Source organism: Prunus mume, linkage group LG5 (assembly GCF_029339155.1).
Source record: "Prunus mume cultivar Tortuosa linkage group LG5, ASM2933915v1, whole genome shotgun sequence".
Taxonomy (NCBI): Eukaryota; Viridiplantae; Streptophyta; class Magnoliopsida; order Rosales; family Rosaceae; genus Prunus; species Prunus mume.
In genome coordinates this window covers 9,643,976-9,671,841 of record NC_142702.1, presented here as the reverse complement: position 1 = coordinate 9,671,841, position 27,866 = coordinate 9,643,976, and the positions used below count along the sequence as shown (strand labels likewise).

Here is a 27,866-nt window from a genome sequence, read left to right as displayed (position 1 = left end):
GATGGTACTATTTGCATGGAACAAATTTCCTGTTACTTCCACTTGATTTGCATAGTTAGCTTTCTGCACATTTTTATTTGCAGTACATTCTCTAGCCCAATGTCCAAATCTGTCACAATTGTAACACTAAGGCTTTCCTTTTATACCTGTATTCACCAAAATGAAACTTTGAACACACTTTGCACTGTGGTTTTGAACCTTCTTGACCCACTAATTGTGATGAATTTTGTGCAGAGCTAGTCTGTTGAGCCTTGGATTTTGATTCCCATGGCTTGTCCTTAGGGTTCCAATTCTTATGAGTTTAGATGAACTAGATGATTGCTTCCCTTGTTCTGATTTTTTGGACTAACTGAGAATGAGGCAAATGCCTTCTCAGCTGTATCAACATTATGCATCTCAAAACGTTGCTTTTGGCTCTTCAGGATTATAATAACTTCCTGCAATTCTACAGTCTCTAGACTCTTTGTGTTCTCAATCACCAGACAAATAGGATCATAAACTTTACTAAGACTGATCAGAACTTTTTGAACAAGCCTTTCATTAGAGAGAGTGTCTCCAAATGTTCTATCCAAATGTTCTTATCTGGTTAATCAGCTCATTCAATCGAGTAAGATACACAGATAGAGGTTCATTATCACGCATTCTAGTGTATTCAAATTCACGTATGAGGTTTTTAAGTTCTACCGATCTGACATGGTCACCACTATGATATTCTCCATACAATAGCTCTCATGCCATCTTAGCTGAATCTGCATTGGCAATATGAGGAAAGATCTTATTAGAAACTGCATTTTGAATAATCCCCAGAGCTTTTGCATTTTTCATAAGGATCACAGCCATCTTCTCATCATCTTCTTCTATTGATATTTCCTTAGCTGTCTTTTTCTTCTTCGAATTTGGAATCGTGATTCTTTTCTCTACCAAAGTCCACAACCCATATAACTTGAATATAGTTACCATCTTGATTCTCCAGAACTCGTAGTTCTCACTGGAGAAGATCAGAGTTCTTACATCTGAACTTCCAAATCCATACATTTCTGATCTTAGGTAACCAAAAACCAACTTGTTTCAAATTTCAATTGAGCTCTAACGATCGTCATTAACTTGAGTGAGCACAAAAGTAGCTCGATTTCATAGTTTTGAAAACCCCCAGATTCAATCTACCCAACCTGGCTCTAAGGCCATGTTAGTGTTTAGGATTCTAGCTAGGTTATGGGATTCACAAGCAGAGAGAAAAATGGAAGAATGGAGAAGAAAATGCAGAGTGCTGATTATGCTTTCTTACTCACCAAGAAAGTGAGGTAAGGAATGTGATGTGTTCATAAATTCACATAATTTTATATCCTTTTTACTTAGTTTTGTGAATTAATTTGGACTAAAGATGCTGAGTTGAGTTATTTCCTGTTTTTCAGCTTATGAGCCACGGAATGAATAAATTCGTCAAATATTCATCATAATAGAGTTCGACATGATTCCAATTGGAGATGGGAGACAGCATCTTAAAGTTTATCCATGAATATTTTCATAATTTTTGAAGGCTGCTAAGGTGCCCATTTTTAATTAGACAATTCAGCATAAATCAATTCCCGGAGAATACTGAGTCAGCAGGGGTATTTTGGCTACAACTCACTCATAAAACATCGGATTGAGGCACATGATATATGGCTGAAAAGAAGACATCTAGAGCTTTCCAAAGAGTGGTCATACGTAATTTTTGGAGGTCAGAAACGTGTCCAAATCGCATTCGTAATGAGGATCACGTGCAGTTTCCTGGAGGTTTTAGGAAACTTAGTTTTAATTAGCTTTTCTAGTTAGGAACTGACTTGGAAATCAAGTCTTCGTGTAAGGCCACTTGTTTAGGCCCATTCTAACTAGGTTTTAGGTTCTTTTAAGAGGGGAGGTCGTAGAGGCTCAAGGGACCAGAAATTTCAGACTTCAACCGTGGAGCAAGGAAGAGCCACCGTGCCTCTAAACTCTAAGGGTTTTCCTTATCTCTTTCTCCATGTTTTATTTTTGCTTTGTTACCATGATTATGAGTAACTAATTTTCTTTTACTAAGACACAATGTAACCCTTTTCTAATTATTCAAAGCTTAGTTATGTCATGCTATTAGAATTTCCATGTTGTTGAAATTTAATCACTGTGCTTATTTTCCTAACTAATGATCTTGATGCTTAGCTACCATCTAGGTTTTTGGTTAAGTAATTTGATGCATGTTAGGGTATACGCCATGCCTAATATGAGTTTTGCTTTTTATGATTAAATTCATGAATGCGCCTAAGGTAAACACTATACTCTTAGGGGTTTGTGTGATTGTGTGAAGTTCTTATTGAACCTAAGGTCTTTTTATATGTTTATATTTATGCCTCACGCCAAGGATAAATTGCATGTAAGAAGAAGTGGTTAATTGCTGTGAAAAGAATTAGTCATAATTTTGGAGAACTAATCATCAACATAACTTGGGAATTTTGATAGTATGCATGCTAAGGTTTGGATAAGAGGAATTGTGGTGAAATTGTTGTCTTGGTAAGCTTCTTTAAAATCTTTCACAAACTTATTTAGTTCACGTTTTTCTTCGTTATCTTGTCTTTTAATTTTCTTGTTTTCAACGTTCTTTCAAAGAAAATCTTTCAAAACCAACTTTCAAAAATCCTCTATTAAGTTTTAGTTGAGTCATTAGTTTTAAGTTTATTAATTAGGGTGTCTAGAGTAATTTAGGATTTAAATTAGTTTATAATTCACAACAACTTGAGAATTTATTCAGTCTCTGTGGGAACGACCTTGTACTTGCCTTGGCTATATTGCATTAACCTTGTGCGCTTGCAAGTTTATTTCTTGAATTTAACTATCTAATTTTCAGGTAGTAAAATTATACATCAGAATGTATATTCTATATCTGTGTAAAATGAGCACACACAACATGCACTGTATGACCATTAGCCTTAGTTGGATACACACAAGCAACATTGCATCTCAGCCATCCATCTAGCTATATTCTAGGATCACTACATGTGGCTTATTTCAGCCTTAACTCTTAGAGCCTTACCTTTGCTCATCCCTTGTTCTTCCACTTCAGCCCCACTATTACACCATTCTTTCCACCACAATTATAATAGTTCCATGAGAATTAAGTCCTTTTCAAATTCTGCTAATATGCAAAATTGGAATTTGCTGGTGATAGCATCTTTGTTCGACCAAAAAGAAAAAGAAAAAAAAAAGTTGATTGCATATTGTATCATTTTGGCCAGTGTACGCAATATTACTTCATCCAAATTCCTTACAAAGCAGAGAAAAATGGCAGCAGCTTTGATCGGAGAGGCTCTCATATTTGCTTCTATTGAGGTGTTGTGTGACAGAGTTACTTCAGCTGAGTTCATCGACTTATTTCGATAAAAGAAACTCGACGAATCACTTCTCATGAACCTGAACATGACACTGTTGACTTTGTTTGTGGTGCTTAATGATGCAGAGGAGAAGCAAATTGTGAACCCTGCTATGAGAGAGTGGCTTAACGAGTTCAAGCATGCTGTCTTTGATGCAAAGGACTTACTGAATGAGAAGTGAGGATCAAACCCACAAATTAACCAACAAGGAGTCAGCCACACATAATAAGAAACTAAGGATGGGAGCCATCTTATTTCGTACAATTTTAAAATGCAAATTTATAAATAAACCCAATCCTAGACATGTATTTATAAAAAAACCCAAACACTATTTAAATATAGAAACACACCCAAAATCAACCCCAAAGTCAACTTTTTGGGTGTGTTTATAAATGAGTTTTAAGTGTGTGTAATGATGAGTTTTGGGTGTGTTTATAAAGTGTTTTGGGTGTTGGGTTTTTTTATAATTTCAACCTCCATTTTGGGTGTTTTAATAAAACTCCCATTTTAAAATCCCTTCCTTCCTCAACAATGGAGGAATTTATACTAATTGCGTGGTTCAAAGGAGGGGACATTCCTTTGAGCTATCTCCCGGTCCATGTGCTGGTTCATTGCCTAGTAGCTTTATCCATATGGTTGCAGCTAGTTAAGGAGGTAAGATTCAGCTGGTTTAACCCTACATCCTGTAATGCATTGTTGTGTGTGAAGCTTAAACTTTTGGGTGAAAAGAAGAGGGCTATATGGTTTTGGAGAGATGTGATGTAATGACAATTTACTTCGTTGTTTAGTTGGATAGGGATAGGAGGGTCTTTGATGATTTGAAAGGAGAGGGGTGTGGCGGAGAGGGTTCATAGATTAATTTGTCAGCAAGATGTACAATAATTAACTTTTTTGTTGCTTGTTCATTTAAAATCCTATTAACATCAACTTCCAATTTGGATTGGTAGGATCAGACCAAGTAGGTTCATACATTGCATGCTTCACGTCATTAGCACTTCAGACTGAAAATGGACCTTAAATTGTCTTATGAGCCAATGGATTTTTCAATATATCTTAAATGCAGCAGAAAATTAACAGATTGATCTACACAAAGAGTCTTAAACATGGTTTCTGTTGGTTCCTGGAAGTGCCTCTTATCGTATGTCATCAAGTATCATCTATGTGTTATTACTGTTTTGTCTGTTGATGCCACTGGTTATTATTGTCATGTCACTGGTTTTTTATTGTTTGGAACACTCAATTGAAATAGACTCTTTTTTTCTCGGTAATTTATTTTCATTTATTCTTCTTTGCTTCATTTCTGTTGGATGCTTAATTAAATATGTCCTGGACTTGAACAAGGATTAGGTTAGCTATATAATTCGCGGTAAATGCCCTTTTCTAAGGTTCATTTAGAATCTATTATCACCAAAATTATAAAGTATACTCCTATTATGATTAATTTGTTGATTCTAATTTGGACTTGTAGGAACAGACCAAATATGTTCACACGTGGCATCAGTCAAGTCATCATCATTTCGAACAGAAAATCAACCTTCAAGTGTCTGCTAAGTCAAAGAATCTTTCTAGATATCTCAAGTGCAATGGAAATTTTTTATTTGCAAACTCAAGACCCAATGGACTGGGTTGCAGCGACCTGACATATTCTTTCTAGAGAGCACCTCCCTCTTTTTGCTTTGGATTGAACGAAATAATATACTTTTTAGCGGTAACCCGTTATCTGTTGTTGAGTTGGTTATGCAGGCGAAGAACAATGACATGGAGCTTAAAGCTGCTGAAGTGGTGTGTCATAGGAGCGCTTCTTTGCTAGCCTTTGCTGTATCTGTGTCAGACACCACAACATGGCTTTTTAAAACTGAATGTTGATGCTGTTGTAGATATGGAAGGGTCCAGGGGTGTTAACTGCTGTTCGTGACTCACTCGGCAGTCTAGTTAGTGCAATGTCAATGCAGGCCCCTAGGAGAGTTTCATTCCTTGCAACCAAGTTATATGCCATGAAAATTGGTTTGTCCTTTCCCCTTGACACTGCCTTTGTCCCCTCGGTTGTGGAATCTGATAGCCTTCTTGCTGTTCAACTAGTGACATCTGATGTGGAGTGTTTTGCAGTGGAGGGTGGATTAGTTGACGCAATCAAAAACCTATTGAAGTTGGGGTGACAGGTTGTAGTCCAACACATATCTCGTAACGCCAATATGTTGGCTCACCGGATTGCTAAATTCAATCTTCGTGTTAGAGGTTTCAACTTTTGGATGGAAGCTAGACTCCCTTGGCTCATGGACTATGTGCTTTGAGATTGTACTCTAGATTAAGCCTCATATTGATGTAATCTTGCTTTGTCTTTTGGTATGTGTAGCACTCTTTCCTACCTCGAGGTTTTGTCCCAAAGGGTTTTCTTCGGTAAGGTTTTAACTAGGCCACCTATATATACATACCTTGTTGATGTAACCTGATCTTGTTGATGTTAATGATAAGTTGATCTTTCGCTAAAAAAAAGTGCAATGGAAATTCGTGAGTTACATAAAGATTGGTAAACATTTTGAAGATTGCAACACCTACAAGTGAGATAGGTGGTGATGAAATCAGAGCTAATCTTGAAGCATCTGATGCCACTGTTGTTGCAAGTTGCACTTGAGAACATTTTTTTTTTCTTTAAAAACTGGCAACATGTTGAAGTGGCAATTCAATCCCTGATGAACTTGAGAAGCGAAGCTCTAGTAAGGAAATTGGTAAAGGTCGCGACAGGGATGATTGATGGAGAAATGGATTCTATTTCTTAATGAAGCTTGTTCTCAAAGTTCTTGGCAAATGCAAGAGATGGAGTATTTTGATTGGGAGGAGAGATAATGGCATGTACTTGACAATTCTAGTATAAAAAATATTAGTTTTTAGTATAAATTGTTTGGTTCGTGATTAAAAATATTAGTTTCTTGTGTTAATAACATTACACTTTTATGAAATGGTGGACTTGGGGAAAAGAAAGGAAATTTGTAAATTTGTGTATCTTGTTTTTTTGGCCAAAAATATTGAGTAGAGAAATTTTCAATATAGTTTTATCCTTCACATTAATTTCTTTATGTAACCCTATTTTCTCTTCTGTAGGGTGTTAAAGTTTGATCTCTTTTTTTTTTTTGGTAAATAAGTTTGATCTATTGAAAATGAATAGGGTGTGCATAAGACATTTTTCTTGGAATAAGTTTTTAAAGGGATTTTTACTAATATAACTAAAATAGGGGCTGAAATTATTTTTTTTTTAAAACCCCACATGGAATGCACTTTAAAAACACACCCAAAACCGATTTATTACATAAGAAATTGATGTTGAAGTTTCTATAAATTACGCGACTACCACTGAAAGAAGTCCAATACAAAAAAACTCAAAAAACACCCAAAACAAGCCCAGCGCATTTTTATAAACAAAGAACCCCAAACAATTCATTACCAAGAAAATGTCCCGAAAACCGTAGCCACTTTATTTATTTATTTATTTATTTATTTCAAAAAACACCATCACACCTACCACTAACTACCACCTATAAAATCATGAGAAATAAAAAGAAGCAACCATTCAACACAAAACGCTAAAGAATTTCAAGCAGAAAAGGGTTCAAAGGTAAAACGGTTAAAAACCACACATTTCCTATCACATTGATTAATGGCTGTAATCAAGGGCGGTCCTACACCTAGGGCAAGGTAGGCTGCTGCCTACCCCAAAATGTTCAAAAATAAAAAATACCCATATAGAATAGGCCAACCCATGTGAAACATACAAACCAATGCCCACCCAAAAAGTAAGCCATATGTATGCATAACCTAAAATTTCTCTTCTCTTTAATTATCTTCTCTTTAATTATCTCCTCTTTAATTATATTCTCTTTAATTTCCTACCCCTAAATTTTAAGATTTTGTGTATGACAACATTGAATTTAATATATTCTAAATAGGTTAGAAGTTATGTGTTCTAATATATTCTAGAGTTTACTTAAAGAATGAATTATAATTTGCTGACTTTGTTGAAATTAATTAGGTTTTTGATTTTTGGAATTTTGTTGAGATGTTTGATTTGATATTGATATTTTTGAGATGTTTTGATTTGTTGTTGGTATGTTAATGTTTGATTAAAGGCATTGATGTTATTATGAGAATTTATTTGATTTCTTGTTGGGATGTTGGATTAAATAGGTTATCTTTTGTTATGTCAGATCACAATCCGAATCCCGAGTAAATATAGAATCTTTTGGAATTTTTTTTTTTTTATAAGAAAAAGAATAGTTTTTTTTTTTTTTTTTCCGCTATACTTTTATTTATGTATAGAGATGCATTTGAGGGTAAGACTCATTATATCCTCCTACTAGGTGTATATTTTTATGTTTATTAATGAGATTCACTCATAACCTCGAGTTTTTAATGTAAGTTTCGCCCAGTTGAATTTCAAATCCTGGATCCGCCACTGGCTGTAATGTGACAGTCTAGTGTAATAACACTGCTAGTTTAATGGATGTGGTATTGGATGATAACCAAAGGAATTGTTTACATATTATGTTTTGGTTTCTGCGTGAGCCATTTTGATTATTATATTAGCTTATAATAATATTGTCTTGACAATCCTTGGTTATATATTGCCGCTCCATTTGCTCCAGCAGATGCAGATTGAGAGAAAGAAGTGAGGAAGAAGGAAAAATTAGAGCTATACAGCAGAAGAATTATGGCTGCCGTTAGTGAATTTATCCATTTTTCAAACCGTACTCAATTTGTATTCCCTCTGTATTCTTGCGTGTGTGAGCTTGGGTATATTTGGGTGGGGCTTGGGTTTTCTGAGTGTTAAACATTATTGTATTCTCTCATTTGATTATAGTGGAATACTCCGTCGTCTCCAACTTGGATGTAAGCATTGCCGAACTAGTATACATCTTGGTGTTCTTGTTGGTGTTGTTTTGTTCCTTTTATCTCTTGAAAATTATTGTTGTTTATTTTTCACTCACTGTTGGTTGACGCTTCCGCACAACAAACGAATCATCCATTCCAACTTTCATTTCTTATTTTTTAGCTAAATTTTAAATTTCAACGAGAGTTTCGCACATTAATATTTAATATTAATTTATGTACTTGTACAAACATTGCAGGTATATATATTAACGTACATATATGTTCAGAGTTCAACAATAATATGTACCTACAAACAGGGACGGAGCCAGAAAAAAAAAAATCATTGGGGCATCTCCAAACAACAAAGTAAGAGTAAAAAATTTCAACAACATACTTAAAGAGTAAGTTCATATATTAATGCATAATGTCTGTCTTCTTCCAATAGAAAAACCTTCACTCACAAAATAATCACCACCTGCCTGTTCTCCTCCAATATTTGGTTTAAAAAGGTAGCAGCAAAGACAGTGCATAATCTGTTTCTATACTGTATTCCAACAAAGTAGAAAAATCATCAAACCAAGCAGGATTAAATTTTCTTAATGTTTTTCCAAATTGCTTGTAAGGGAAATTATGGACTCTAGGCTGACAAGGACCTTTTTGCAAATATGCTCTCCTAACTTGATCTCTAACATTAGGATTATAAAGGAAAACCAAGTAAACTTACCTTACCACCGTGATATTGAGAAAAGAAGAAAGACCAGCAAGCAACTGTTAAGAGAAGGAGGAGAAGAAAGAGTCGTGGGGGTGAGTGATGTGGGATTGGGTTTTGTAAATTGTAATGCTTTTTGACCAATATATATATATATTAAAAGGAAAGGAAAACTAAATAAAAAATTTGAGTGGGTTTGGGGAGTGTAAAAGGAATGTTTTTATCAGTTTAAACAGGTTTGGGTGAATGGTTTCGCGTGGGCGAGTGGGGCCATGTGCACCCGGTGGGCCTATGCTGGCTCCGTGTAATATTGTATTTACTCGAGCTCAATGTCCATGGTGCATGGTGCATGCATTCATGTGAAATTTGTGGTTGGCAAAAGGGGGCTTGGCAGAGTTGATGGACGTTTTTGGGTGTTATGCACCGAAGACTACTGTTGGCACTTCGAGTTGCTGAGGAATATAGAGATTTCTAAGAGATCTTTATTGTTTGTATTTTCTTAATGAACAATTACCGTACACACAAGAGCTTTATTCAATTGCTTAACAACTCCTAATTGACCACGAGATATACATGTGATCTACAGCTACAGCCAAGGGCAGACTCAGGAAATTTTATAGGGGTGGACTAGTATTTTTTTAATGAGAGATCCATTATATTACCTTTTTTTTCTTTAAGTTTACGTGGATTTTTTGATGAGGGTTACATGGTTAATTGGCTATAGGCTATAGGTTTTTTTTTATATGTAAAGAAAATGAGTCGTAGCAACTATTCTTCAATTAACAATTTTTAAATGTGATGGGAGTACACATAGACGCAGGAAGTGCAGTCATATAGATTTACAATTGCACAATCACAAGCTACAAGCATTCAACAAAACCAAGAGACAACTAGACTATATAAAAGCAAAGATCAAGTAATGAATAGATTATATTAGAAAAATGACAAGTCATCAATAAAATCATAGCAAATTGCATAAGAAAAAAATCCCCAAAATTTAACACACAAACTCTAAATCATAAAAGGCTAACAATAACAATTGAAATTGGAAATTAAACAAAAAGTAAGAGAGAAACTTACTAATATTAAAAACCCATTGGATATAGGTTGATACAATTTTAAAGAGGAGGAGACCTACTACTTCTAAGCTCTCAAGTTCAAATATAAAGTTATAGCTTACATGGGTGGGTAATAGAAAAACATGATTTTTGACGTGTGTGGGTGCCTCTAGAGATGAAATCTTACTGTTGTGACAGGCTAATTTCAACAAAAAGGGGTGGACTCTTTTTTATTAACTTGGCTTTAACTTATAAAATTAATATTAAATTTTTTTCACCTCCAAGTTTAGCACTAGGCTAGAGCCCACTCTAGCCCATGCCTAGATCCGTCCTTGGCTATAGCTAATATGCTGACTAGACATGTATAGTCATCAGTTAGCACCCAAAATACACAAAGAACACGGACAATTTGCTAAGCTTATCCTTGTGTTCACTGGTTAGATCCATGAGCATTAAAGTCCTCCTTTTGAAATTGCGTTATTATTCAAAATTGAAATTTACTGGTGATAGTTTTTTTTTTAATCTATATATATAAAACAAAAGGCAGAGAATGGTAAAACATTTAAAATATCAAAAAATGTCATTGGTTAATGCAAACATTAAGAATTAAAATTATTAATTAAATGAGAATAATATGGTAAATTCACACTTTTTTATATTTTTAATTTTTTATTATAAAAAAATCAAATAATGGATCCTATTTTTATGGAACACAACTACCCATTATCTTTTTAAATTCTAAAATAAATTTAAAACTTTTTTAAAAAAGCCTCTCATAGGTGCGGAAGCGCGTGCAAAGCGGCTAATTTTTTTTTAATAAAGAGGTTTCACAGGGTGTGGGTGAGGTTGTGGAGTGTGAGGTTGATGAGTTTTTTATTATTTATTTTTTGCTAGGTATGTATTTAGGGGTACTTTGAGAAGATAGTGGGGTTTTCTTAGAAAGTGTGAAAATTTGAATTAGAAGTTAAGATGAATTTAGAATATGTGGTGAACAAAGAAAAGTGTGGAGTTTAAATAAAAAAAACTCTTTTTCAATAACACAAATTTCTCATTTTTGATCGAAAAAACATTGATTGGGGAGTTATGCTAAACTCAGTTTCGAATATAAGGAATTGATATAATTTCGGAGGAGTGCTGCTATTTCCACCCACCTGTTCTATTTTCCCACCCACAATTATCCTCTATCTTGTTATTTAATCAAGATTTTAGATCTGACAAAGAAAAAAAAAATAGAATTAAGCCAAAATCAAAGAATGAATTTCTACAAAAGGGAGGCTTACAAATGAAATTGGAAAATTTGTACAAACCAATACGTAAATTTGCAAATGGGATAGAAGAAGTCTGCTACTTAAATCAAGTGAAATCGAAACCAAGGGCATCGATCTGGATCTGGAGGCTTTGCCGCTATAACTTGAGTGGGAGAATTAATTAATCGTTTATCCTTGTGTTCACTGCAATTAGATCCTTTTGAAATTGCGTTATTATTCAAAAGCTTTTGCCTCCAACTTTGCGTATACAGACGACCCCATCCCATGTGAGGCCACCGAAAGGCTATTGTATTTTACCTACGCAATATTATATTGCATCCCCATTTGAGGCCACATTGCATCCCCATGAAAAGCTACTGTGTTGTATTGTACCTACACAATATTATATTGCATCCCCATGTGAGGCCTTGGAAAAGTTTTCAGAAGTTGCCCCGCAAACATAGAAGGAACAGTCCTTGAAAGAGAGAGAGTTTTCCAACGCCAAGATTACAAGTTCATGTTATTTACAATCTCAAAAGCTTCCATACAAGTTGTGCTAGGCTAGCTACTTGCAAAATCTTGGAATATTTTACTTCATCCAAATCCCTTGCAGTCTGTCTGCAGAGAAGAGAAAAGATGGCTTTCATAGGAGAGGCTCTTATCTCTGCTTCCGTACGTCCAGGTGTTGTGTGACAGAATTACTCCACGCGAGTTCGTCGACTTATTTCGGCAGAAGAAACGCGACGAACCACTCCTCATGAACCTGAAGACGACACTGTTGACTTTGTTCGTTGTGCTCAATTATGCAGAGGAGAAGCAACTTGTGAACCCTGCTGTGAGAGAGTGGCTTAACGAGCTCAAGCATGCTGTCTTTGATGCAGAGGACTTACTGGATGAGATCAACACTGAAGCTTTGCGATGCAAGCTGGAAGGTGAGGAACAAACCCACAAATTAACCAATAAGGTGTGGAACTTACTCCCTTCTTCTCTCAATCATTTTTATCAAAGCATGAATGTTAAGATACAAGAGTTGTTGTAAATATTAGAAAACTTAGTACAACAGAAAATTGCTCTTGGTCTGGGAGAAGTTGCTAGGAGGAAGGTTTCATATAGAACTCCAACAACTTCCTTGGTTCATGAACCTTGTGTATATGGTAGAGATGAAGTCCAAGAAAGTTTATCAAAAGTGTTGCTATCTGATGATGCAAGCAAGGATGATGTGTCTGTCCTCACAATTGTTGGAATGGGTGGGGTTGGCAAGACAACCCTTGCTCGAATGCTTGACAACAACAATAAGGTGAAAGGGCATTTTACGCTTCAAGCTTGGGCTTGTGTTTCAGAAGACCATAATGCTGTTAGAATAACTAAAATTATTCTTGAGTCAGTCACTTCAAAGCCTTGCAATACGACAGATATGAATTTGCTTCAAGTTGAATTAAGAGAACAGTTGAGGGGAAATAAATTTTTATTTGTGTTGGATGATCTATGGAATGAAAATTATGGTGATTGGGAGCGCCTCCAAACTCCTTTTAATTCAGGGGCAAGGGAAAGCAAAGTCATTGTAACAACACTGAACAAAAATGTGGCATCTTTAATGAAAAATGTTCCCATGCAAAGCTTGGAACCATTGTCACATCAAGACTGCTGGTTGTTACTTGCTAAACATGCTTTTGGAAATGAAAACTATAGTGCAAATTCAAACTTGGAAGACATTGGCAAGCAAATTGCTCTAAAAAATGCAAAGGGTTGCCTTTAGCAGCACAAACACTTGGGGGTTTGTTACGTTGCAATATAGATTCTGAGGAGTGGAATAGAATACTAAATAGTAATATTTGGTACCTACCCTATGGTACAACTGACAGTCTTCCGGCTCTATGGTTGAGTTATTACTATCTCTCCGCTCAGTTAAAACGATGTTTTGTTTATCGTTCAATTTTTCCAAAAGATTATGAGTTTGAAACGGAAGATGTAGTTCAATTATGGATGGCAGAAGGCTTAGTTACACAAGTTGATAATGGGAAGATTATGGAATCAGTGGCTAGAAAATACTTTGATGAGCTATTATCCCGGTCGCTGTTTCAAAAGTCAAGAGAATTCGGTTTCAAAATGCATGACCTCATTCATGACTTGGCTACGTTCATCTCCAGGGGGTTTTGCCTTAGGCTGGAATGTGTGGAATCAAGTGAAGTCAAAAGAGCTCGTCATTTGTCATATGCTAGGGGAGAATTTGATGTTGCTAAAAAATTTGAGCCATTATATGGGGCTAAGTGTTTGCGGACCTTCCTACCTACCTCTTTAAATCCATATATATTTTGGAAAAGATTTTGTAAGTAAAAAAGTTCTACATGATTTGTTGCCATCACTAAGATGTTTACGGGTGTTATCATTATCACGTTATCAAAATGTCACCATGCACTACTACGTTTCACTATTTGCGCGACGAAATATTGCGCGACGAAGAACAACTCGTCGCGCAAACAATACTTGCGCGACGAAACTATATATTCGTCGCTCAATCCACTAAAAATTTGCGCCACCAAACTTTTTCGTCGCGCAAAATGTATATGCGAGACAAAACAAATTTTCGTCGCGCAAACAGAGTTAAAAAAAGAGGGGGAATTTTTTAGCGCAAAACATTTGCGCGACGAGAAATATCGTCGCTGAAGGAACAATGCGCGACGAACACATACTCCGTCGCGCAAATAGGACGATCCCGATTTAGCGCAACGGAAAGACGTTTCGTCGCGTAAGTGAACAAGAGATATTTTATTTTTTGGCGCCAAAAATGACCTAGGTGGGATTTTTTTTTTTGCGCGACGTAATTATTTTTCGTCGCATAAAGTTCAACGTTTACGCGACGAATATCTTGTTTTGCGCGACGGAATTTTGTTTTTGCGCGACAATGTTGCGCGACGAAAGTTTGCGCGACGGAAAGTACCAGCGTCGCGCAAAAAGTTAGATGTCGGCAGGTGTTTGCGCGACGAAAAAATGGGTTTGCGCGACGAATAATTTGGACGGGGAGTTTGCGCGACGAATAAGTATGTTCGTCGCGCAAAGTCCTTCTTCTTCATATTAGAATTCTGCCATTGCAGAGGCAGAATGCAAAAACAAAGCATTCTGCCTCTGCCTCTCTCTCAACCTCTCTGCTGCTGGGATTTCAATACATTGATTGGGTAAGTATTTTTCGTCATTAGTTTAAAAGTATTAATTTAAGTTCGTACTAAGGTTTTTTAATTTGTTTTCGTTAGGGATATTCGAATTAGCGATTGGTGGAGAACGATTGAGAATGTATTTTATTTGTTTTATATATGTTTAAAATGTTCTTGTGAAGTTATATTTATATTATGTTGTGCGTAACGTAGTACAATCTGTTGTGATGTACGAAGTTAATTGAAATTAACTTCGTGCTTTTATTTTTATGTTTAGTAACACTTAGTTTCCCGTTCGAGATTAGTTGGATTTCGTGCATGGATGCGTAATGCATGACTGCGGTCCAATTAATTCTTGAATTGTCCCATTATTTGGACAGTTTGGTAATGCATAGTGTTGTCACGTAATCTATGGCTACAGGATTAGGTTTCGATTGTGGATATTTCGTTGTCATCTCGGTACGTTCTTCGGGTGGTACATAGGTATTTATACCTATGGCCACCTCAAGAACTGTAGCGAGATGTGGCGAAATTCATCCACGTCGAAATCTAATCTCATGTAGTCGTAGGTTACGTGGCAGGAGTATGCATTCCCGAATGGGATAGGACCCTTACCGGAGGCATAAGGTGACATTATAACTTCGTATGAAGTTGTTGTGATTGTTGTGTTGTGATTCTGGTTTCAGGAATTATGGACAGAAGGTGGATACAAAACCCGAACAGATGCGCAGACGAATACTTGGATGGAATCGAGGATTTTATTGAGTTTGCACGTAGACACAACCCGGGTGCAACTAGAATCCGTTGTCCTTGTAGGAGGTGCAACAACACGTTATAGGAGACAATTGAAAATGTTGGATTTCATTCAAGAAGGAATGGAATGATTGAGACATATAGCATTTGGAACCTTCACGGGGAACAATTAGAGCATGCTTCGTCTTCAAATGCCACAAGAGTGGACAATGTTCAACCTATTGTGGATGGTAATGATGAAGTCATGGATATTATACAGGATGTTTTTCCATTTGCATCGACCAACATGAATCAAGAAGAGCAAGATGATGTGCCTACACCAATAGACAGTGCGGAGTTTGAACAATATGAGAAATTGTTAAAAAATGCCAACCAAGAGTTATACCCGGGGTGCGAGAGCTTTTCCGTTCTCACGGCCATTGTGGAGCTAATGCACGGAAAAATAAAGTATCGTATGTCGAACCTGTGTTTCGATTACTTTTTGGGGGTTTTCAAGAGAATGCTTCCGACGGACAATTGTTTGCCGAAAGATCATAAACAGGCGCAGAAGGTGTTGAATGGTCTTGGATTGGGTTATGAAAAAATCCATGCTTGCAAAAACAATTGCATGTTATTCTACAAAGAGCATGAATCGTTGGATACATGTCCTATATGCAATGAGTCGAGGTTCAAGATGACATCTCAGAATAGGACGACTAAGATCCCACAAAAAGTCATGCGTTATTTGCCCCTGAAACCTAGGTTGCAGCGATTGTATATGTCGACGCATACCGCCACAGACATGAGATGGCATCAGGAAAACGGGTAGACGATGATGTGATGCGGCATCCTGCAGATGGGGAGGCATGAAAGAGTTCGATCGAAGCGTTCCCGAGTTTGCTGCTGATCCCGAAATGTTAGATTGGGACTTGCCACCGACGGATTCAATCCGTATGGGGTTCTAAACCAACACCACAGCACTTGGCCGATTTTCGTATTCCCATATAATTTGCCGCCTTGGAAATGCATGAAAAAAGAATACATGATGATGACTGTTTTGATAACTGAGGATCCTGGGAGGTCAATCGATGTTTACTTAAGGCCGCTGGTTGATGAGCTGAAGGATTTGTGGACAAACGGTGTTCGCACGTCACGATAAATCAAGCGGGAAGATGTTCACTTTGCGGGCAGCATTATGTGGATGAATGATTTCCCAGCATATGCAATGGTTTCTGGGTGGAGCACAAAAGGTTATATGGCATGTCCTGTATGCAAGGAAGATGTAACTTCTGGTTGGCATGCTGGAAAAGTTTGTTACCTTGGTCATCGGAGATGGTTGCCATGGGACCATGAGTGGAGGGAAAAAGATAAAGAGTTCGACGGGAACACGAAGGCGTCGCCTTAGACCCAGAGAATGGTCCGGTGATGAGATATTGGACCAGCTTAACGGTTGGATTTTGCTCCCTTCGGGAAAACAGTTAGTCGTATCAGACCTTCTACACATATGAACTGGACGCACAAACCTATGTTTTTTGAGCTCCCATATTGGTCGAAACTAAAATTGAGGCACAATCTAGATGTGATGCATGTTGAGAAAAATGTATTCGACACATTGGTGGGCACGATTCTAGATATCGAGGGGAAGACAAAGGACACGATCAAAGCTCGTCTTGATTTGGAAAGAATGGGCATACGAAGGGGTTTATGGATGAATAGGGACAATGATAAAGCTAGAAGGGATCTTGCATTCTTTTCTATGAAACCGAATGACAAGAAAGAGTTTCTAAAGTTTGTATCGTCAGTAAAGTTTCCCGATGGGTATGCTTCTAATATCGCACGTTGTGTGAATGTTGACGGGGGTAAATTTACTAGACTTAAAAGCCATGACTGCCATGTGTTTATGCAACGCCTACTTCCTGTTGGTATTCGACACCTATTGCCGGAAGATGTAGTGAAGCCAATCATTTTGTTGTCCAGATTTTTTCCCAACTGACGGCGAAAACTTTGCGAAAAACGGACATGTTTCAGTTGCGCCATGACATTGTCCAAGTCCTATGCAAGTTTGAGATGATATTTCCTCCAGCTTTCTTCACAAGTATGATGCACGTGATGGTTCACTTGCCAGAAGAGGCATTACTTGCTGGTCCTGTCAACTATCGCTGGATGTATCCAATAGAAAGGTATATAATCATTATCATTTGTGTATGCATCATTATCACATGCTTGCTAATTTCAATCATATCGTTTTATTTTGGCAGGCTTCTCGGAGAGCTGAAAAAAAGTGTACGCAACAGCGAAGCCCGAAGGATCAATCGTAGAGGCTTGGGTTCAATATGAGTCGCTTACTTTCTGCGGAATGTATTTAAAAGATGTGGAGACGGTTTTCAATCGTCCTCAGCGCAATCATGATGGAGGTATGAGAAATGAAAAACTTTCTGCTTTTGCCCAAAGCGCACGACCCTTCGGAGATCCGGACGCGGAGAGTCGTTTTCTAGAAATGACATGGAGGTAGCGCATTGGTTCGTCTGAAAATTGTGATGAGATCATGGGATACTTATATGAGCATGAAGAGATGATGAAGCGAGAACATCCATCACATTTGGTTGCCCAGAAACACCGTGAATTGTTTCCACAATGGTTTTTGGATTCTGTAAGTTATCAGTGTTTGTTATTTGAGAAATATAAATTTTGTTAATAGATTTTGTCAGACTAACATATGAATGGTTTTGTATAATATTAGGTGAATAAGTTGAAATCATCGAATTCCCCAACTTACAGTGATGAGTTATATAACTTGGCGTTTGGCCCGATTCGCGCTGAATTGTTCTCGGGTTGTAATGTCAACGGTGTCAAATTTTTGGCCGAAGCACGAGATGACAAGTTGTGTACGCAAAACAGCGGTGTCCATGTCCAGGTGGAGGCGAAAGTACGAACATTGATTTCTATGGCAAACTCACAACTGTCGTGCAATTGCTTTACAAAGATCGATACCAAGTGATCATGTTTAAGTGTCGATGGTTTGACACCAACCCAAATAGGCCGGGAAGTGTTAAAATCGATCATGGCTTACTATCTGTGAACATGAACAGAACTTGGTATGATGACGACCCTTATATTTTGGCAAACATGGCAACACAAATTGTGTATCTAGATGACCCTAAAGCCGGAAGCGGTTGGAACGTTGTTCAAAAGATGGATCACAGGAACGTGTATGCTATACCAGAACTAGACCCAACTGACAACAACGTCAACAATGTAGCTGACCAACGTTTAGAATCTTCAATGGAAAATGATGCGGAAACACTTCGAGATACTAATGTTATACAAGAGCCATTTCAAATACAAGGAGTGTCTTCAATCGAAATACCGATTCAGTCAATTACAATTGACCTCGGTGATCTTCCGCGATATGATGTTGCAGTTGGCCCGAGAAACGACGATGATGTAGTTATAGAGGAGGCGGAGGAGGAGGAGGAGGAAGAGGATTGGGAGACCGAAAGTGATGATAGCAACGATAACGAAAGTTATTATAGTTCAGATGATGAATGATTAATATTTATTGTAATTTTATTATGTTAGTGGACATATTTTGTGTAATGCAAATGTTTTCATATATGTACTTGTTATATCCAAACATTATATATGATACCAAGTGAAACATTATTAAAATAATTGTAGTTATAAACCATTGGTAAATAAATATAGCCAACTAATTTGTATCATAAAGTTTAAATTTATTTTCACAAAAAACTTTTAAAAAATGAAAACCATATAACCGAAAAAATGAATACAAAGAACATAAGATTATCAACAATCCTTCCATTCTGAAATCGAAAGAAAATATAATAAATCATACTTTCATACAAGTAATTATATGTAATGTATAATACTTCAGATTAATAATATGTGAATGCAAATAATCTTGCGCGACGAAGGCATAATTGTCGCGCAATTTTTGCGCGACGGATAACGTACACGTCGCGCATGCTCTATAATTTGCGCGACAAATAATATCGTCGCGCAAATATCTTTAGCGCGACGAAAAATAGGCCCCGTCGCGCAAACATATACATATATATATATTTCTGAATTATACACACGTATATAGTTGAAATTGACGATCGAAGTAGTTCACTGTATTCACATAGGGTTAAACAGTATAGCTGTAAAAAATCATCAAAATCAGAGTCAAAATAACCGTTAAATCATGACTTTTCGTTTATAACCGTCGAAACGTTTTGTCCCGTTACTTGAGCTCAATGTTTTTTTTTTTCTCATTTTTGACGTATAAGATCTCGAAGTATAAACAAACATATTTGACGGCTAGATTACTGAAACTAGTTTCCTAGAATGCGTATTGCATGAAAACACAATATTCATAAAAACTGAATAATTTCTTTATACATTCCTTCAGTCAAACATACGATTATGTGATGTCTTGTATCTGTAAATATCTGAAATTGAAGATCGAATTACATCTCTGTATTCATATAGGGTCAAGAACCGCAGCTGTAAAAAATTTTCAAGATCGGAGCTAAAATCACCGTTGAATCGGGACAATTTGTTTACAACCGTCGAAACGTTTTGTCCCGTTACTCAATCTCTGAATGTTCATTCATTATGATTTTTGACGTATACGATCTTGAACTATGAAAAAAGAAGATTGCCGGTTGGATCATTGAAACTAGTTCAGGAGTTCGGGTTTAGGGCTTAGGGTACAGGTTTTAGGGTTTAGGGTACTAGGGTACGGTTTTGCGCGACGAAGAGACACTTACGCGTCGCGCAAACCATATGCGACAAACAAAATCCATTCATCGCGCAAAACCATTAATAATTCGCTCTGAAAAAATTTCCCTCCCTCTCCGCTCCAAAGACGTGGGAAATTTTTTATCAAAAGCCGCTTATGACGAACACACTTCCATTCGTCGCGCAATCTCATTGAAAAAATTTCCCTCCCCTCTCCGCTCCAAAGACTTAGTGAGATTTTTTATCAAAACCCAGTTTGCGCGCGAACACAATTCCATTCGTCGCGCAATCTCATTGAAAAATTTCCCTCCCTCTCCGCTCCAAAGACTTAGTGAAATTTTTTATCAAAACCCTTTTGCGCGAACACAATTCCATTCGTCGCGCAATCTCATTGAAAAATTTCCCTCCTCTCCGCTCCGGCACTTAGTGAAATTTTTTATCAAAACCCGATTTGCGCGGCGAACACACGTCCGTTAAATCGCGCAATCTCATTGCATTGATTTTTCCCGGGCAATCATTGCATTGATTTTTCCGGGCAAAATCAAATCCCAAAATTTTGGGCGGTGGACAAGTATGCGCGACGAGGTTTGTCGCCACGCAAGGTAAATCATTCACAACTTTGCGCGACGAAATAAATTTTTTTGTCGCGCAAAGGTCAAATTTTTATAATATTGCGCGACGAAATTTTTATGTTTGCGTCGCGCAAAGGTTATTTTAATGAAGTTTGCGCGACGGATATCGTTATTCATCGCGCAAAGTCGAATAAGTATTCTGAAAATCGCGATCTTCTCCTTCGTCCCCAATTTCTGAAACCTAACCCTAAAACCTCCCAAATCTCTCCGCCGTGACCTCAGCCCTAATCCGCCCCAAATCAGACCTGCGTCGCCACCGTCGAACCCAGGAGCTTCTCCGCCGTGCCCGTCCATCCTGCCGCCGTGAATTGCTCCGTTTAGGCCGAATCTCCGCCGCCGTTGTTCTCTCTCCTCGGGGCACCAAATCCGGCAATTGAGGTATGCTTTCTGGGCTATTTTTAATGCTCTAGCTGATGGTTGTGTAGGATTTGATTCATTGTGTGCATAGGGTAGTCAATTTGAAACCCTAGGTTTCGGCCGGTTTTGAAATTGAAATTCCGGCCACTTCCGTCCGTTTTTCGGGGTAGGTCCGAGAACAAAAGTGCCTCCAATTGATGTTTTCAACCTAGGGTAGGAACCTTGGCCCTTAATTTTTAGGATTTCCCGGTGATTGTTATCGCTTAGGGCACCCACGCTTGCCATGTAGAATCTTGTGCCATAGGGCATTTTGTCCCAGTGCAAACATTTCGTTGTCACGAGCGCGTAGGTGTGCTCGGATTGGAATTTGGTTATCGTTTGAGTCTCGAACGGTTCGAACCTATTGTGCGATTTTAGGGTTTGATATGTTCGGACCGTTGGATCGAGCTGAAACTCACGTATGTTGTACCATGTATTTATAGGATCGTTTAGGAATCGACGGATTGTGGATCGGAGTCCCGGATACTCCGAAATCGCAAACCCTAGATCAAACTATGATTTTAATTAGTTAGTTCAATTCTTTACTGACATTGTATGTGCTACATTGGATTAATGAAATTGTGCAGATGTCAGACTTGATTAGACGTCGTAGGGCGGTGACGGCTACACCGAGTTCGAGCCCGGCTCGGCCGGTATCACCGCCATCGGCCCAAAGATCGATGGAGCAGACCACGTGCTAGCTGGTCCTGGGGATCCAGGAGGCTGCATCATCATCTTCTTCGGTGGTGCAGCCTCTTAGCGCTAGGCGGCGACACCGCCCGCTACCACCACCGACACCACATCCATCGATTGTATCTTGGTGCCTCGGGGCACCTACTGTAATACCCTTCCCCTTTCATTTTTTTAAAATATTTTTTAATTGGGAATTTTATGGTTCAATTTGATTGTATATGTAACAATATTGTCATATTCCTTTGCAGCCAAGAGGAACACCCGAGGGCCGTGTCGGCGGTGAAGACGGCGAAGGTCACCCGGGTGACCAAAAGTCGAATCGACATCGGATATGACGAGCGCCATCGGGCTGCACCGACGGCGGATTTGCATAGCTCCTTGGCCCACGACATTGGGCACGTCGTTGGACCCATTGCCCGATGCAATGGAAGTTTTGGAAGGTCATACCAGCGAGATCAAGATGCAAGTTCGCGGCCAGTTGTCGGTATTTTTCCTATCTTTTAATTATTTTTCTTTCAAACTTTATATATTTCTATTACTTAATGTATGTAATCAATTTATTGCAGACGAACTACGACTTAGAGGACATCAACGAGGAGACTTTGGCGTACGTCAACAGACTCTTCGGTGAGAGGTACAAGCAGTGTAAGAGCGACTTGCACCACCATTTCCAGGCGTTTGATGATCCGGAAGTCGCTCTTCAGGAGGGTTGTCCGAAGGAGCTTGAGGGGCGGGAGGATAGTTAGGCGTGGCTCTGCGCTCATTTTCAGGCGCCCGATTATGTGGTATTCTTTTAATAATATTTGTTTAATGTTTATTTTATTTTTTATATCTCATTATTATTTAATTTATTTATAGTTCAATTATTATGTTTTATTTTTTGTATAAAGAATAAAGCCCAAGTGAATAAGGGCAATAGGAAGAAGAAGACTCTTCTTCACCATTAAACTCGTGCCATTCTCATATAGGATGGATGCACGGCGTCGGGTAAGAATAATATAATTTATATTTAATTTTTAATACGTCATTATTATTAATTTCTTTTGTTCATACTAATATTTTTCTTCTCTTGTTCAATTTAAGGGGGGGTGAAATTCCCAGAGATCGACGTCTTTGGTGACGTTTATGTTCGACCTGGGAATGAGTTGGCCGAGTCCCTTCATGTAAGTATTATGTATTTTTAATTCTTATGTTACACTTTCAATTTATATGCATTTTTGAATTTATATTTTATGTAATGTTAAACAGACGACGATGGTGGAGAGGAGCCAGTTGGTTCTTCAAGAGTCCGCCTCCCAACTTCCTCCCGAGACTCCGATCGAGTCTGTGGATCCTCCGCATGATGCTGGATTTCAGATTTTGACGCAGACGTTGGATCGGACTCTCGGGAGGAGGCCGGGAACGTATTGTAGGGGATGGGGAATGCCCGACAGAGGGAACCTCGACCGCGGTCTTCGTCGCGAGCAAACGGTCGGTGACTGTTTTGACATCGCGGGTTGCCGAGCTTGAGGGTCAGATGTCGGTGATTCTGCAGTCCCTTGCGCGGTCCGGCATTCCAATCCCGACTTTTGGTGCGTCGACCTCCGAGCCCGTCCACCCCGAGCATCCCCAGCACACCACGGCCCCTGCAGACACCCATACCTCCGAGCCGCATGTGGCAGATGACCAAGTAGATTTTGGAACATTGTTTGATTAGTTTTTTATTTTTATAATTACTTTTACAATTTGTATACATTTATTTTATTTTATATAATAGATGTTTTCTTTATGATTAATTTTTTTTATTGTAATTTCATTTTAATTAAAAAAACCAAATTTATTTTTTTGCAAAATTAAAAATCAAATAATAATTTTTTTAATAATAATTATTGCTTTTGCGCGACTAAACGTAAATCGTCGCGCAAAAATATTTAAATAACAAATCGACAAATATATTTTAATCTTGCGCGACGCAGAATTTCGTTGCGCAAAATGTATCGATTGTGACGAATAAGATTTCGTCGCGCGAGTTATTAGCTCGCGCGACGGAAATTTCCGTCGCGCAATTTTTGCGGCGACCACTATTTCGTCGCGCAAATATTTGTGCGACGGACAATGAGGTCGTCCCGAAATGTTTTTGAAACGAAGTTGTTATACGTAGCGCAAACTGCGCGACGAATGATATTTGTTCGTCGCGCAAATCCTTTCTTCACGAACTTTGCGCGACGGACGATGCGCGACGAAACTTCTGTCGCGCATAATGATGTGCGACTAAAATCATTTTTGCGCGACGAATATCCTTTCGTCGCGCAAAGACTAAAATGTAGTAGTGATGTTACTTGATTCTATTACAAACCTCTGCGCTCCTTGGATCTTCCTCATACCGCAATTGAAAGGTTACCTAGGGTACTTTGCAATCTCTACAACTTGCAGACATTACTATTGTCAAATTGTTCCTCTCTACTTGAATTGCCTACAGACATTAGAAAATTGATTAATTTACAGAAATTGATGTTGGGAGGTTGTATATCTCTTATTAAATTGTCTGCAGGCATGAAGGAGTTGATTAATTTGCATCATCTTGATGTTAGTGGAACTAAAATTGAAGAGGTGTAGGTACAAATGGGTAAACTGAAAAGTTTGAGAACATCGATCATTGCATTTGTTGTGGGAAAATCTCTGGGTCAGCAAAAGAGAATCGAGGAGTTCCCACACTGCTTTCTGCTTATCCTCTCTCGAGATTGTAACTTGCTTATCTCCTTGGGAGAATTACCTTCTCAAAGGACAAGAAAAATCTCTGAATATACATATATAAGAGGGATTTGATCTTGATTCTTAATCAACTTGATGTCATGAACCCTTCAATCACTTCTTCTATGACAATCGCCATTGCTGACTTTCTTTATCCTGCAGAGGTTGCCATTGATGACTTTTTATCCCAGAGGTTGCCATTGCTGACTTTTTATCCCAGAGGTTGCCATTGCTGACTTTTTTTTATCCCATAGGTTGCCATTGCTGACTTTTTATCCCAGAGGTTGCCACGTGGGATTGTTCCTACTGGTTCCCTCTTCCTATTTTGGGCTGTGAGGCCCAAATCGCTTTGTTTGCTCGATGAGCCTTGGGCTCTTTTTTGGGCTTCCATCTTTCACTGGGCTGGGTGTGTCAATTTTTGGCCCAAACACAAATTGCTCTCAAAAATGCAAAGGGTTGCCTTTAGCAGCACAAACACTTGGGGGTTTGTTACGTTGCAATATAGATTCTGAGGAGTGGAATAGAATACTAAATAGTAATATTTGGTACCTACCCTATGGTACAACTGACAGTCTTCCGGCTCTATGGTTGAGTTATTACTATCTCTCCGCTCAGTTAAAACGATGTTTTGTTTATCGTTCAATTTTTCCAAAAGATTATGAGTTTGAAACGGAAGATGTAGTTCAATTATGGATGGCAGAAGGCTTAGTTACACAAGTTGATAATGGGAAGATTATGGAATCAGTGGCTAGAAAATACTTTGATGAGCTATTATCCCGGTCGCTGTTTCAAAAGTCAAGAGAATTCGGTTTCAAAATGCATGACCTCATTCATGACTTGGCTACGTTCATCTCCAGGGGGTTTTGCCTTAGGCTGGAATGTGTGGAATCAAGTGAAGTCAAAAGAGCTCGTCATTTGTCATATGCTAGGGGAGAATTTGATGTTGCTAAAAAATTTGAGCCATTATATGGGGCTAAGTGTTTGCGGACCTTCCTACCTACCTCTTTAAATCCATATATATTTTGGAAAAAAGATTTTGTAAGTAAAAAAGTTCTACATGATTTGTTGCCATCACTAAGATGTTTACGGGTGTTATCATTATCACGTTATCAAAATGTCACCATGTTACTTGATTCTATTACAAACCTCTGCGCTCCTTGGATCTTTCTCATACCGCAATTGAAAGGTTACCTGGGGTACTTTGCAATCTCTACAACTTGCAGACATTACTATTGTCAAATTGTTCCTCTCTACTTGAATTGCCTACAGACATTAGAAAATTGATTAATTTACAGAAATTGATGTTGGGAGGTTGTATATCTCTTATTAAATTGTCTGCAGGCATGAAGGAGTTGATTGATTTGCATCATCTTGATGTTAGTGGAACTAAAATTGAAGAGGTGCAGGTACAAATGGGTAAACTGAAAAGTTTGAGAACATCGACTGCATTTGTTGTGGGAAAATCTACTGGGTCAGGCAAAAGAGAACTGAGGGAGTTCCCACAGCTTCAAGGAAAACTATCAATTTTGAAGCTACAAAATGTAGTTGATGCGAGGGATGCACTGCACGCCAATATGAAGCACAAGAAAGATCTCAAGGAGTTAGAGTTTTCATGGGGTGCGGAGGATGCTGATGATTCCCAAAAGGAGAAAGATGTACTCGACAAGGTCCTACCTTGTGTGAATTTGGAGAAATTAACCATCAGATTCTATGGTGGAACCAATTTTCCGAATTGGTTAGGAGACTCATCTTTTTCTAAAATACAAGTCATGCATCTCAGTGACTGTAGTTATTGTTGGTCGCTCCCACCAGTTGGGCGGCTACCGGCACTCAAAGAACTCTGTATAGAAAGATTGAAGTTTGTGAAGACGATTAGCGTTGAATTCTATGGCAGAAATGGAGCTTATCTGACTCAGCCATTTCAATCTCTGGAGAAGCTGGAGTTTAAGGAGATGCCAGAGTGGGAGGAATGGGTGCCAAGTGGAAGTGCAAGTGGAGGTGAATATGGTCCAGACTTTCCTCATCTCCAGGAGCTGATTCTAAACAAGTGTCCGAAGCTGAAAGGCAGTTTGCCTTGTGAGCTGCCTTAGTTGAAGAAGCTTACGGTGTCTGGGTGTGAGGTTTTACATGATGGAAGGGCCACTACCACAACTACCAATAGTCTTAACTATAAATCTCTTGAAGAATTGAAAATAGATGGATGCCAAACAGCTCTGTTATCATTATTAGAGACAGAGCTCCTGTCCCGACTTGAGATTCGGAATGTTGTTGACGTACAGTGCTTGCCCAACTGCGATCGTCTTCAACATTTGACTCTTTCGAATTGTCCAACGCTGTCGTCGTTCCCTAAAGATGGCCTAGCCACTACGTTGACATGGCTTTCTATACACAATTGTAGGAGATTAGAATTCCTACCTCATGAGATGTTGGCCAAATTAACCTCGCTTGACTATTTGGGCATACTGAATAGCTGTGATTCAATGAGGTTCTTCCCGTTGGGAATTTTTCCCAAATTGACGAAGGTTCAAATTTGGGATTGTGAGAATCTGGAATCCCTTTCCTTGGAAGAAGAAGGAGCTGTTGAGAATCTCAGCCATCTCAATTACTTGGCTGTCCGTCGATGTCCAAATCTGGTGTGTTTTTACGAGGGAGAATTGCCCACTCCCAGCTTGAGTCACTTTGAAGTCGGTGAATGCGAGAATTTGAAGTCATTGCCCGAACGCCTTCACACCCTCACAGCCCTTCGAGATTTGTGGATATGGAGTCTTCCGAATCTGGAGTCATTTGCAGAAGATGGGGGTTTGCCTCCCAACCTCCAACATTTGAGCATTGGGAATTGTGAGAGACTGAGGGCTTCATCAGTGGGAGAGTACTGGGGTTTGCAAGCACTTGTCTCCCTTGAACAATTTTCTATCAGTGGAAGTGACCGTGTCTTGGAGACGTTGCTCAAGGAACAGCTGCTCCCTACCACTCTTCACACTCTCAGCATCTCTTCAACGCTGAAATCTTTGGACGGAAAGGGTCTTGGACGTCTCACTTCTCTTCAAGTGCTAGAAATTGGATCGTGTCCAAGTCTGGAATTCCTGCCAGAAGAGGGTTTGCCGCCATCTCTTTCTCATCTGCGTATCTTCTTTTGCCCTGCCCTGGAGAAAAGGTGTAAGAATAAGACGGGACAAGATTGGGCCAAGATATCTCACATTCCTAGCATCGCGATAGGCAACGAAGTGATCATATAATATGAGCTAGTCCATATTTCACTCTCAACCCTCAACTCTCAAATCAAACTCAGGTCAGGTATGTGCCTGTTCTTCTTCTAATTGAATCCAAAAACCAAAACACATACTCTTTCTCTTCCAAAAACCCAAATTCAATCTCCAAATTTCTAATAATTTCACGCATCTGATCAAAATCATACCTTTTTATCATTTGCATTGTCACTGCTTTTTACTGGTCTCATGCTATTTTCAGATAAAAATAATTTTTCCAGAAAAAAAAACAATCAATCAGATTTCTAATAACATGTTGCTC

At 38.5% G+C, this 27,866-nt stretch overlaps 1 pseudogene; it reads left to right on the top strand.

Annotated features, from left to right (window-relative positions):
* The first annotated feature begins 3,294 nt into the window (after positions 1–3,294).
* Positions 3,295–27,574, top strand: LOC148916856 (putative disease resistance RPP13-like protein 1; annotated as a pseudogene).
* Positions 27,575–27,866: the final 292 nt, after the last annotated feature.